General features: G+C 45.2%; 1 non-coding gene across 1 annotated transcript; it reads right to left on the reverse strand.

The window, feature by feature from the left end:
- Positions 1-4,695: 4,695 nt before the first annotated feature.
- On the reverse strand, positions 4,696-4,767 carry trnaw-cca (transfer RNA tryptophan (anticodon CCA)). Its single transcript has one exon. It is a non-coding gene; the product is annotated as a tRNA-Trp (tRNA).
- Between the last annotated feature and the right edge of the window lie 6,742 nt (positions 4,768-11,509).

The raw sequence follows: 11,509 nt of genomic DNA on the forward strand, positions 1-11,509 counted from the left end.
TCACAGTTACCTCACTTGTCACCCTCAATGAGGTGGCACTGCCCCAATTGCACCCTGGTGTTGCTCGCCCTGCAGAGCTGGCACATGAGCCCCCACTCCTGACAGTGTTTCCCGATGCCCTTTCCCCCTCCACCCTTGCTGCCAAGTTACGCTGCCTCACCCGATAGCTTCCCAGTGAAGACAACACTCAGCTCCCACCTCCCAGTCACCTCCTTTAACCAGGCGAGGCTCTGAAGCCCCGTGGTTCCCGTGTGCTATTAGTTCAATTGGACCCAGTGAATAAAATTGCTGACAATTGGACTCATAAATACTTTAAATGCCTTCTTGCCGAGTGGATGTGCGAAGCCTGCCCTCCATGTCAGCCGCCGACAGAAAAATCCGGTCCGACGTCTTCCATCCCTATTTTATACACCCTCCTCCCCCTCCCCAGCCTCCATTCCCGTCTCCAACGGTCCCTTAAAATTCTGGCCCATGTCTCGAAGACTAATGGGAGTGAAACTACATCTGCTCCTTCGCCTAAACAGGGAGAGCTGCTCTCTCTGTGTTTAAAGTGAATGAATCTGGTCTTTACCTTGTCTTCATGGGACGTTCACTGTCTGGAAATGTCTGTTTGAAAATGTTTTCCTGGTATATTAATGCAGCAGAGGAGCAGATGTGAGGTGCTGTTCAACAGAGAGGTTTGGAAGTGGGTGAAGGGGTGGAGTGACGGTGTGAGTGAGAGGCGCAGTGAGCGCCATTCTCAATAAAGTGTCAGGAATAAAGGTCAGAGGAACAGACCAGGCAGGAAACACAGAAAGAGCGAGGAGAAGCTGGTGTGAAAAACAGAGATTAAACAACAGGCTTGTTCAGTTGGAACAAAAACAAGAAATGCTGGAATCACTCAGCAGGTCCGGCAGCATCTGCGGAAAGAGAAGCAGAGTCAACGCTTCGGGTCAGTGACCCTTCCTCGGCTGGTTTCGGAACTCCTAAGGTAAGGGGAACAAAACTTCACACAGTATTCTAAAGTGCAGACCAACCAAGGTTATATACAATTGAAGCAAGACTTCACTACTCCTGCACTCAAATCCTCTTGTGATAGAGGCTAACATATCATTAGCCTTCCGAATTACTTGCTGCACCTGCATGTGAGCTTTCAGTCACTTATAGACAAGGACACCCAGGCCCCTTTGTACATTCACACTCTTACCATTTAACAAATAATCTGCACATCTGTTTCTCCTACCAAAGTGGATAACCTCACGTTTTTACACAATATATTTCATGTGCCACTTTCTTGTCCACTCACTAAGTCTGTCCAAATTCCCTTGAAGCCGCTTTGCATCTTCCTCACGACTCACATTCCCACCTAGTTTTGTGTCATCTGCAAACTTGGAAATACTACATTTGGTCCCTACATCCAAATCATGTGAACAGCTGGGTCACAGTGTGGTGGTGAACAGTTGTATTTCTGTCTGGAGGAAGGTTTGCAGTGGGTTCCCCATGGTTCCTCATAACTTCAGTTGTGTGCAGAGACTGGAAAAGCTGGGGTTGTGCTCCTTGGAGCAGAGCAAGTTCAGAACTTTGACAGAGTTAGAATCAAGGAATCAAATGGTTACAGTACAGAAGGAGACCATTCAGTCCATCATGTCCATGACAGCTCTTTGCAAGAGCAGATCAGCTAATTCCACTCCTCTGCCCTTTCATTGTAGCCCTGCAAATTTTCTCTATTCAGGTGTTTATCCAATTCCCTTTTGAAAGCCACGATTGAATCTGCCTCCAGCACACTCTCAGGCAGTATATTCCAGATCCGAACCACTCACTCTGTCCCACACCCCTGGTACCATTGCAGAAAATCTTTTCTGTTCATTTCATCCCTCATAAATAATTGAAATGAAATGTTTATTAGGAAATGCACAACATAAAAAGGAGAGAGAAATAAATGCTGAGCAAAATAGAAGTCAATGTTTGGAAGGTAAAAAGAGCAAAAGATGTAACTTTTATTCTGGATGAGTGAGAGGAATATATCACACTTTGGGGCTTTTGTAAGAGGATTTACTGATAAACCTGGGATTTGAGAGGAAGCTGGTTCATGGTTTACAGAACAAATTCAGCCGCTGGGGTGGAGCCAACAGCTGCACCGTCCAATAACAGACAGGACGGGGACACTGTCTCAGGCCTGGTGAGCTCAGTCGATGAAAGCATGAAACTCTGAAGCTCAAGTTTTTGAGTTTGAGCCCACGGTGGGTGTTTTCTATTTCCTTTTTAGGCTGATTTTACAGGCGTTATCCAGCTCTGAATTCCTCGGCAGAGAGTTCAAGGAGTGTTTGAAATGAGATTCAACAACAGTATGAGAAAGTCTCTCCTTGATTCAGGACTCTTACCTCTCTGCAGCATCTCACTGCTGAAGATTGAACTTTTTCTCATTTCATTCTCAGCTCAGGGTCAGTGTGGACCAATGGGACTTCTGGCTGTCTCCCACTTCACAATCCATCAGTGCTGAGAAAGCAATGGGGAATATTACTCACATGTTACAATGTTTTATAAATACTTGAATGTATTTCACACTGTGTCGAACAGTGTGAATCTCCCCTGGTATATCAGCTCACCAACACTTCAACAGAACATTCACATAATGTGAGCTCTGAGATCTGTTCAGATCCCATTCCCAAGACCTGGAAAGTGGTTTTGGGCTGGATCACTCTTTTTCAGCTGGCACAGACATGATTGCTCAATGGTCTCATTCTGAGCCATAAATTTTCTCCATTTTCTATGTTCTATGAAGTGAGGTGTGATTGGGAGGGGCAATTCCACCAGGGTTATATTTTCTACCAAAACAATGACACAAGGGATACTTCACATTTTTATTCATTCATTCATGCGATGTGGGCATCGCTGGCTAGGCCAGCATTTATTGCCCATCCCTAATTGCCCATGAGAAGGTGGTGGTGAACTGCCTTCTTGAACCGCTGCAGTCCATGTGGGGTAGGTACACCCACAGTGCTGTGAGAAAGGGAGTTCCAGGATTTTGACCCAGCAACAGTGAAGGAACGGCGATATAGTTCCAAGTCAGGATGGTGTGTGGCTTGCAGGGGAACTTGCATGTAGTGGTATCCCCTGCATTTGCTGCCCTTGCCCTTCTCGGTGGTAAAGGTCGCTTGGTTTGGAAGGTGCTGTGGAAGGAGTCTTGGTGCATTGCTGCAGTGCATCTTGTAGACGGTACACACTGCTGCCACTGTGTGCCGATGGTGGAGGGAGTGAATGTTTGTAGATGGGGTGCCAATCAAGTGGGCTGCTTTGTCCTGGACGGTGTTGAGATTCTTGAGTTGGAATTGCACCCATCCAGGCAAGTGGAGAGTATTCCATCACACTCTTGACTTGTGAATTGCAGATGGTGGACAGGCTTTGGGGAGTCAGGAGTCATGGATGAGTGAGAGGAATATATCACACTTGGCGGCTTTTGTGAGAGGATTTATTGATAAACCTGGGATTTGAGAGGAAGCTGCTTCATGGTTTACAGAACAAATTCAGCCCCTGGGGTGGAGCCAATAGCTGCACTGTAATTACTCACCTCAGGATTCCAAGCCTCTGACCTGCTCTTCTAGTCACGTTATTTGTATGGCTACCCATGGTAACCTCCATGATGTTGATGGTGGGGGATTCAGTGATTGTAATGCTATTGAATGTCAAGGGGAGATAGTTAGATTCTCTCTTGTTGGAGATGGTCATTGCCTGGCACTTGTGTGGTGCGAATGTTACTTGCCACTTATCATCCCAAGCCTGTGAGACTGAAATAGCTCAGTTGGGAGTGTGTTGGACTGAAGATCCCTGGTTCAATCTGGGGTTTTGGCAGTTCTCCTTTATTCTGCATCGCCCTTTGGTTTTGACTCTTCAGCTGCACAATTTACACTGAAATTATTTACCCAACTCTGAAGGTTGGATTGGAATAGAGAGATATCAATGATGGGAAATATTTCCATTGTCAGCTTTAGCTTATTCTCTATCTCTTTGTGTCCTTTTCCACAGTTTTTGAATCTTTCAGGGCCGGGTGAACATTTGATTTGCTGCATATGTCCCAAACTGAAGCCTTTTCCACATCTCTGGGCAGTCAGACTTGCTCTGTCTGTTTTTGCTGCTCGTGACCATGAACGAGAACAGGCCACGAGTTCAACGTTTATCAGCAAACGGAAGATAATTGGAAAGAATTCTGTGTTACTCCAGACCAGTGACAAAGATACAATGGATGTTATTCAAAATAAATTCCCTTTGACATTTGATGTAAACTTGTTTGCATCTAAAAGTTGGATTTTAAGTGTTGCAAAAATGTGTCAAATTAATGACTGACCATGTGACAGCGCACATGGGGATCAAATCCACAGCCTTGTTGTTATCAACACTGCGTCCTAACCAACTGAACTAAGCGGCCGATAGACAGAGCCAGGTATGGGTTTGAGCCGCACGCTGTGCGGTTTGTGTTTTATTTCTCACACTGGGTGACAGAGCGATTGCACAAACAATGGACACATCACATCCCTGAAACATTGTTCTGATATAAAACAGTGTGAAATAAGAACTGAGCATGGAAATGGAACGGAACCAGAAATCAGGACTTTAATCTATGAAAGTTGATCTTGAAATTCTGCCATGCACGAATATTCCAAGAGAACGAACTCTCTTCTGATATAAAATCCAGGAACTTGAGCTGCTGTAAAACATAACTGAGCCTGACGTGATTTGAACACGCAACCTTCTGATCTGGAGTCAGACGCGCTACCGTTGTGCCACAAGCTCACAGATAAAGCAAACTCTTCCATTCCTGGCAGATTTACTTCTTGTTTAGATTCAGTGATTGAAATTAATTCAATCCTCATCTGACCTCCGCTCTGTGAAGGCCTGCCACCCGACCTGAACCCGACGGGACCCGACGACCTGTGTCGGGTCCGGGTCGTGTTGGGTCGCTCTTCCGGGTCTGGCTTTCGGGCTCGGGTCAGGTCGGGCCAGGTTCGGGTTGGGCTGGGTCCAGGTCGGGCTGAGTCCGTGTCGGACACACACAGTAAGTATTACATTTAACTCTGCTGGGAAGTTGAGTTTAATAAGTGTCAAAAGTTGAAAAGCCAACCTAAGCTGGGAGTCCGGGGCATCAAGGAGGGAATCTCTGAGTCTGCTCAGTGAGCAAGTGAGCATCTCTATGACGTCATTGCGCTCATGCTGCAGCTTCCTGTAGATTCGGAATCGGGAGGTAGATGAAGTGAACATTCCAGTGGTCGGGTAAGGCTCGGGTTAGTTTGGGCGTGGGAATAAAATGAGATACTCGGGCCGGGTCGGGCTCGGGTCCAATGTGGTTCTGTCAGGTTCGGGTCGGGTTTTTTTTCCTGACCTGAGCAGGCCTTTACCGCTCTGTCAGTTCAGTGCCTTATTTAAACGATTACTTGGAGTACTGTTTTACAGGGTCTCGGCTGTTTAAGTATTTCCCAGACCCACAACTCTGATTAATCAGACATTTTGCTGCTAACTGCTGCTGCTACAATTGAAATGTAAAAAAGAATTTCCAGTGACCTGCAACCAATGGACAAATACATTTCAGAAAGATAAATCTCATTCACCAATCCACAAATGTGTCTTTCTGCTTATATTTATAAACAACTCCTTCTCTCCACTATGAGAACTATACAATCACTCCAGTTATTTGAAAGTTAGTATAAGATGTTCCAGTTCATCAATTTTAAAACTGCAGCAGGTATTTTCCAGAAAACTTCTCTGTTGGAACCTCAGTCCCATTTAGATTGAAAGTGGACAATTAATGTATTCACTTGTTCATTGTGGACAGGTGTCTGACTTCAAATAAATCTCATTAACTTTCAATGAGGTGGCAGTATTTCTGTGCTCCCATTTTACACATTCTGTCCTGTTCATGCACCATGTTTTTATTCTCTTCTCCCATTCTCCACAGGATACAGATTACAAGCATCATCAATCTAGCTGTTGAAAAGCATTGGAAGAATCTGGTCACACAGGTATTGAAACATTCATTTTCTGACATTTTCCAAGTTGGTTGCTTTAAACACAGTACGATGTGCAATCATCTTGAAAAGAGATTCTCTTCAATATCCAATACAAATTGAATGACAAACCTGACAGACAAACTCAGGAGAACAAGTGACTAGTGAACACAAACCTCATGGTGCTCATTTTCAGATTTATTGCAGTCATCCGACAAAACAAGTGAAAGAACATTCCAGTGAAATGATTTGGAAAGTAGGGGTGACTTTTGTTGGTGCCTTTCTTTGCTCTGTTGGTGAAACTTTCTTGCACCTGACTCCTGTTCATGTCTCTGTTTCCTCTATTGAATGAGGAAGGAGGTATTTGATCAGAAATCAACTGGATTGTGTACCTTTGAGAGGGGATTTCTGCACCGTCAGGGCTGGAAACAGGAGTGAGTGAAAGGCAATGTGTGGAGTTTGATTTTGTACAGAGGGAGATCAAATCTAACAGGGCTGTGAGATATTGGCCTGGATTTTACAGCCCAATAGTGGTGAACTCTGAGACTTTCACTGCTATTGAGGGTCTGAACAGCACTGCAACTGCCGGTACATGCACACACTAACACCAGCATCTGGAAGTTGTGGTGGTGAGAAATGTGCTTAGAAGGAGCCTCTGATCATAATCGCACCAGCCCACTCTTTAAAGTGACAGGGACCTGTAGTTCAGCAATTTGGGCTCATTGCCCACAATGTACCCTGATTTTTACCTGGGTTGGATTAAAGCCGGTACCAACAGGCTCAGGGTTGCTCGGGAAGGACTTTTCTGTTGACACAACAGCTCCACTATTCCAGGAAGACACCGGCAAAGCAGTTGTCAACTTTCAGAGGGAGTTCAGACATTTTAAATGTTGTATTTTATTTCTTAATTGTACGTAAGTTTTTAGCATGGCCTGATCAGAGTTCTTAAATTTACATCTGACTTTTTATTAACAAGATTGAAGTGCTTTTAAAAGATCTCTAAATGTTTATGACTTTTTATCAAGATTTACTTGGCTTCTTTGAAAAGACTCTTGAGCAAGATTGAAGTGACTTTTAAAAACTACATCTTACCCTTTAAAATCCTGCTTCCATGTGGATGACATTAGAAGATGACTTCAGAATAGCTTAGACTATCTTTCTAACAGGTACTGCAACAGCTTAAGACCTACTTTTCTGCAAAAGCTGGTGAATTACCTTCCGGGAGCGGAGAGGAGCGGAGCGGAGCAGACCGATATGGACCGATATGAGGAGAATGTTGAGAGCGGAGCCTATAAATCCAATCCGAGGATCGAGGCCCAGTCTCTTCCCTTCCAGGAGTGGAGTGGAGCTCTTCCAGTGTGCTGGAGTTTTGAAAAAAAAGAAGCCAACTGTGATGTCAGAGGAGAGCTGCAAGGTGATTGGTTGGTGAGTCACTGCTGTTAGTGTATTTAAATATCTTAAAGAAAAGGGCAAAGTTTTTTACTTGAAAAAAAAACCTCTGCTGATAAGATGAGTACTACTAAAGTGTTTTGTTTTATTCAGTGTAGCTTATGAAGGACTTTAGATTGTAGTGGGTAGAACAAGGCCCCGAGTGTCATTAGTATTTTTTAATTAAGGGAGTAACTAATTAATCTAAGGGTAAGTCATGGCAGGAGAGCTCAGCCCCGTGATATGCTCCTCCTGCGCTATGTGGGGATTCAGGAACCCTCCCAGTCTCCATGACGACCATGTGTGCAGGAAGTGTATCCAGCTGCAGCTACTGGCTACTCGCATTATGGAGCTGGAACTGCGGGTGGTTTCACTGTGGAGCATCCACGAAGCTGAGGGTGTCATGGATAGCATGTTTAGTGAGGTGGTCGCACCGCAGGTAATGGATGCACAGGCAGAAAAGGGATGGGTGACCACCAGATGGAATAGTAGGAGCAGGCAGGTAGTGCAGGAGTCCCCTGTGGCCATCCCCTTCTCAAACAGATACACCGCTTTGGTTCCTGTTGGGGGGAAGACCTCCCAGGGGAAAAGAGCAACAGCGCGGTCCGTGGCACCACGGAGAGTTCTGCTGCACAGCAGGGGATGAAAAGGGGAGGAAGAGCTACTGTGATAGGGGATTCTATCATAAGGGGTGCAGATAGGCGTTTCTGTGGCCGCAAACGAGACTCCAGGATGGTATGTTGCCTCCCTAATACTAGGGTCAAGGATGTTTCGGAGCAGCTGCTGGAAATTCTGAAAGGGGAGGGTGTGCAGCCAGAGATCGTGGTCCATATTGGTACGAACGACATAGGCAGGAAGAGAGATGAGGTTCTGCAAAGTGAATATGGGGAGTTAGGCAGAAGGTAAAAGAGCAGGACCTCTAGGGTTGTAATCTCAGGATTACTCCCTGTGACACGTGCTAGTGCGGGTAGGAATAGGAGGATTAGGCAAATGAATGCATTGCTGAAGACTGGCGAAGGCGGGAGGGCTTCAGGTACTTGGATCATTGGGATCTCTTCTGGTGCAGAGGTGACCTGTACAAGAGGGACGGGTTGCATCTGAACTGGAAGGGGACCAATATCCTTGCAGGGAGATTTTATAGTAATACACTGGAGGGTTTAAACTAGTCTTGCAGCGGGAGTGGGACCCAAAGTAGTAGTCTCTCCGATGAGATAGTTGAGGCAAATGGAGAGGTTAAAGCAAGCAAGTCCAGTAGGCAGGCCAGGCAGGGGCAGGACAGGGAGCGTGGAAGGTCTGGTGGGCTAAACTGCATTTACTTTAATGCAAGTATCCTTACAGGTAAGGCAGATGAACTCAGAGCATGGATCGGTACATGGGATTGTGGTATTGTAGCTATTACGGAAACGTGGTTGAGGGATGGGCAGGACTGGCAGCTCAATGTTCCGCGGTACTGATCCTTCCGGCGTGACAGAGGTGGAGGTAAGAGAGGAGGGGGAGTTGCACTATTGATTAGGGAGGACATCACGGCAGTACTTAGAGAGGATATCCCGGGGTGAATGTCCAGTGAGGCCATACTGGTAGAACTTAGAAATAATAAAAGGGTGATCCCTTTGATGGGATTATACTATAGGCCCCCCAATAGTCGGAGGGAAGTGGAGGAGCATATATGTAGGGAAATCACAGATAGGTATAGGAATTATAGGGTTGTAATAGTAGGTGATTTTAACTTCCCTAATATTGACTGGGACTGCCTTAGTGCTAAGGGGTCAGATGGGGAAGAATTTTTTAAGTGAGTCCAGGATAATTTTCTGAAGCAGTACGTGGATGGCCTGACTAGAGAAGGGGCTACACTCGATCTCCTGTTCGGAAATGAGGATGGGCAGGTGGTTGATATGGCAGTCGGGGAGCACTTTGGGACCAGTGACCATAACTCTATTAGCTTCAAGATAGTTATGAAAAAGAATAGGACTGGTCCTCAGGTTGAAGTCCTAAATTGGGGGAAGGCTAATTTCCATGGCGTCAGACAGGAACTCTCAAAAGTTGAATGGGAGAGGCTGTTTACAGGTAAAGGGACGTCTGGCAAGTGGGAGGCTTTTAAAAGTGAGATAGGAAGGGTTCAGGGCCAGCATGTTCCTGTTAGATGGAAGGGCAAGGCTGGCAAGTTTAGGGAACCTTGGTTGACGAGGGATATTGAGGGTCTGGTCAGGACAAAGAAGGAGGCATACGTCAAGTATAGGCAGCTGGGATCGAGAGAGTCCCTCGAGACCTATAGGGGATGTAGGAGAACACTTAAGAAGGAAATTAGGAGGGCGAAAAGGGGCCATGAGATTTCCCTGGCAGATAAGATAAAGGAGAATCCTAAAAGATTCCATAAGTATATTAAGAGTAAAAGGGTAGCTCGGGAGAGAGTAGGTCCCCTTAAGGATCAGTGTGGCAATCTATGTGTGAAGCCACGCGAAATGGGCGAGGTCTTAAATGAATATTTCCCGTCTGTATTTACCGTGGAGAAGGTCATGGAAGCTAGTGAGTTCAAGGGAGGGAACAGCGATATCCTGCAGCATATCAACATTACAAAGGAGGAGGTGTTGGAGGTTTTGAAGCGCATTAAGGTGGATAAATCCCCAGGGCCTGATCAGATGTATCCTAGGATGCTATGGGAAGCAAGGGAGGAGATTGCTGGGGCGCTGGCAGAGATTTTTGTATCATCGTTAGCCACGGGTGGGGTACCGGAAGACTGGAGGATAGCTAATTTGTTAATTAATAAATTAAATAACAAATCAGTCGCCTCTTTCTCTTCTAAACTCTGGCGGAGACAAGCCTAGCTTGCCCAATCTTTCCTCGTAAGACAGCCCACCCATTCCATGTATTAGTCTAGTAAACTTTCTCTGTGCTACCTCCAATGCATTTACATCCTTCCGCAAATAAGGAGACCAGTACTGTACTCAGTACTGCAGAAGAGGTCTCACCAATGTCCTGTATAGCTGAAGCATAACCTCCCTACTATTGTATTCAATTCCCATGGTGATAAATGATAACATTCTATTAGCTTTCCTAATTAAGTGCTGGACCTGCATACTGACCTTTTGCAATTCATGCCCTCGGACACCCAGATCCCTCTGCATCTCAGAGCTCTGCAATCTCTCACCATTTAGAAAATATGCTTTTTTATTCTTCCTGCCATTGTGGACAATTTCCGACTTTCCCACATTATACTCCATTTGCCAGGTCTTTGCCCAATCACTTAACCTATCTATATCCCTTTGTAGCCCCCTTATGTCCTCTTCACAACCTACTTTCCTACCTATCTTTGTGATCAGCAAATTTAGCAACAATACCTTCGGTCCCTTCATCTAAGTCATTTATATAAATTGTAAAAAGTTGAGGCACCAGCACAGATCCCTGTGGCACACCACTCGTTACTTCTTGCCAACCAGAAAATGACCCATTTATGCTGACTCTCTGTTTCCTGCCAGCTAGCCAATCTTCTATCCATGCCAATATGTTACCCCCGACACCATGAGCTTTTATTTTCTGCAATAACCTTTGGTATGGCACCTTATCCTTCTGGAAATCAAAATACAATACATCCACTTGTTCCCCTTTATCCACAGCACATGTAGCTCCCTCAAAGAACTCCAATAAATTGGTTAAACATGATTTCCCGTTCAAAAAAACATGTTGACTCTGCCTGATTACCTTAATTTTTTCTAAATGCCCTGCTATAACATCCTCTGTAATAGCTCCAAACATTTTCCCTCAGACAAATGTTAAGCTAACTGGCCTGTCGTTTCCTGCTTTCTGTCTCCCTCCCTTTTTGAATAAATGAGTTACATTCACTCTTTTCCAATCTAACGGAACCTTCTCGAATCTAGGGAATTTTGGAATATTAAAACCAGCGCATCAACTATCTCACTTGCCAATTCAGGACCTGGCGACTTGTCAACCCGCAGCTCCAACAATTTGTTTAGTACCACTTCCCTGGTGATTGTAATTTTCTTGAGTTCCTCCATCCCTTCAATTTCCTGATATACGGCTAATACTGGGATGTTATTTGTATACTCAATAGTGAAGACCGATGCAAAGTATCTGTTCAATTCATCTGCCAT

This window comes from Heterodontus francisci, unplaced genomic scaffold, assembly GCF_036365525.1.
Source record: "Heterodontus francisci isolate sHetFra1 unplaced genomic scaffold, sHetFra1.hap1 HAP1_SCAFFOLD_58, whole genome shotgun sequence".
NCBI lineage: Eukaryota > Metazoa > Chordata > Chondrichthyes > Heterodontiformes > Heterodontidae > Heterodontus > Heterodontus francisci.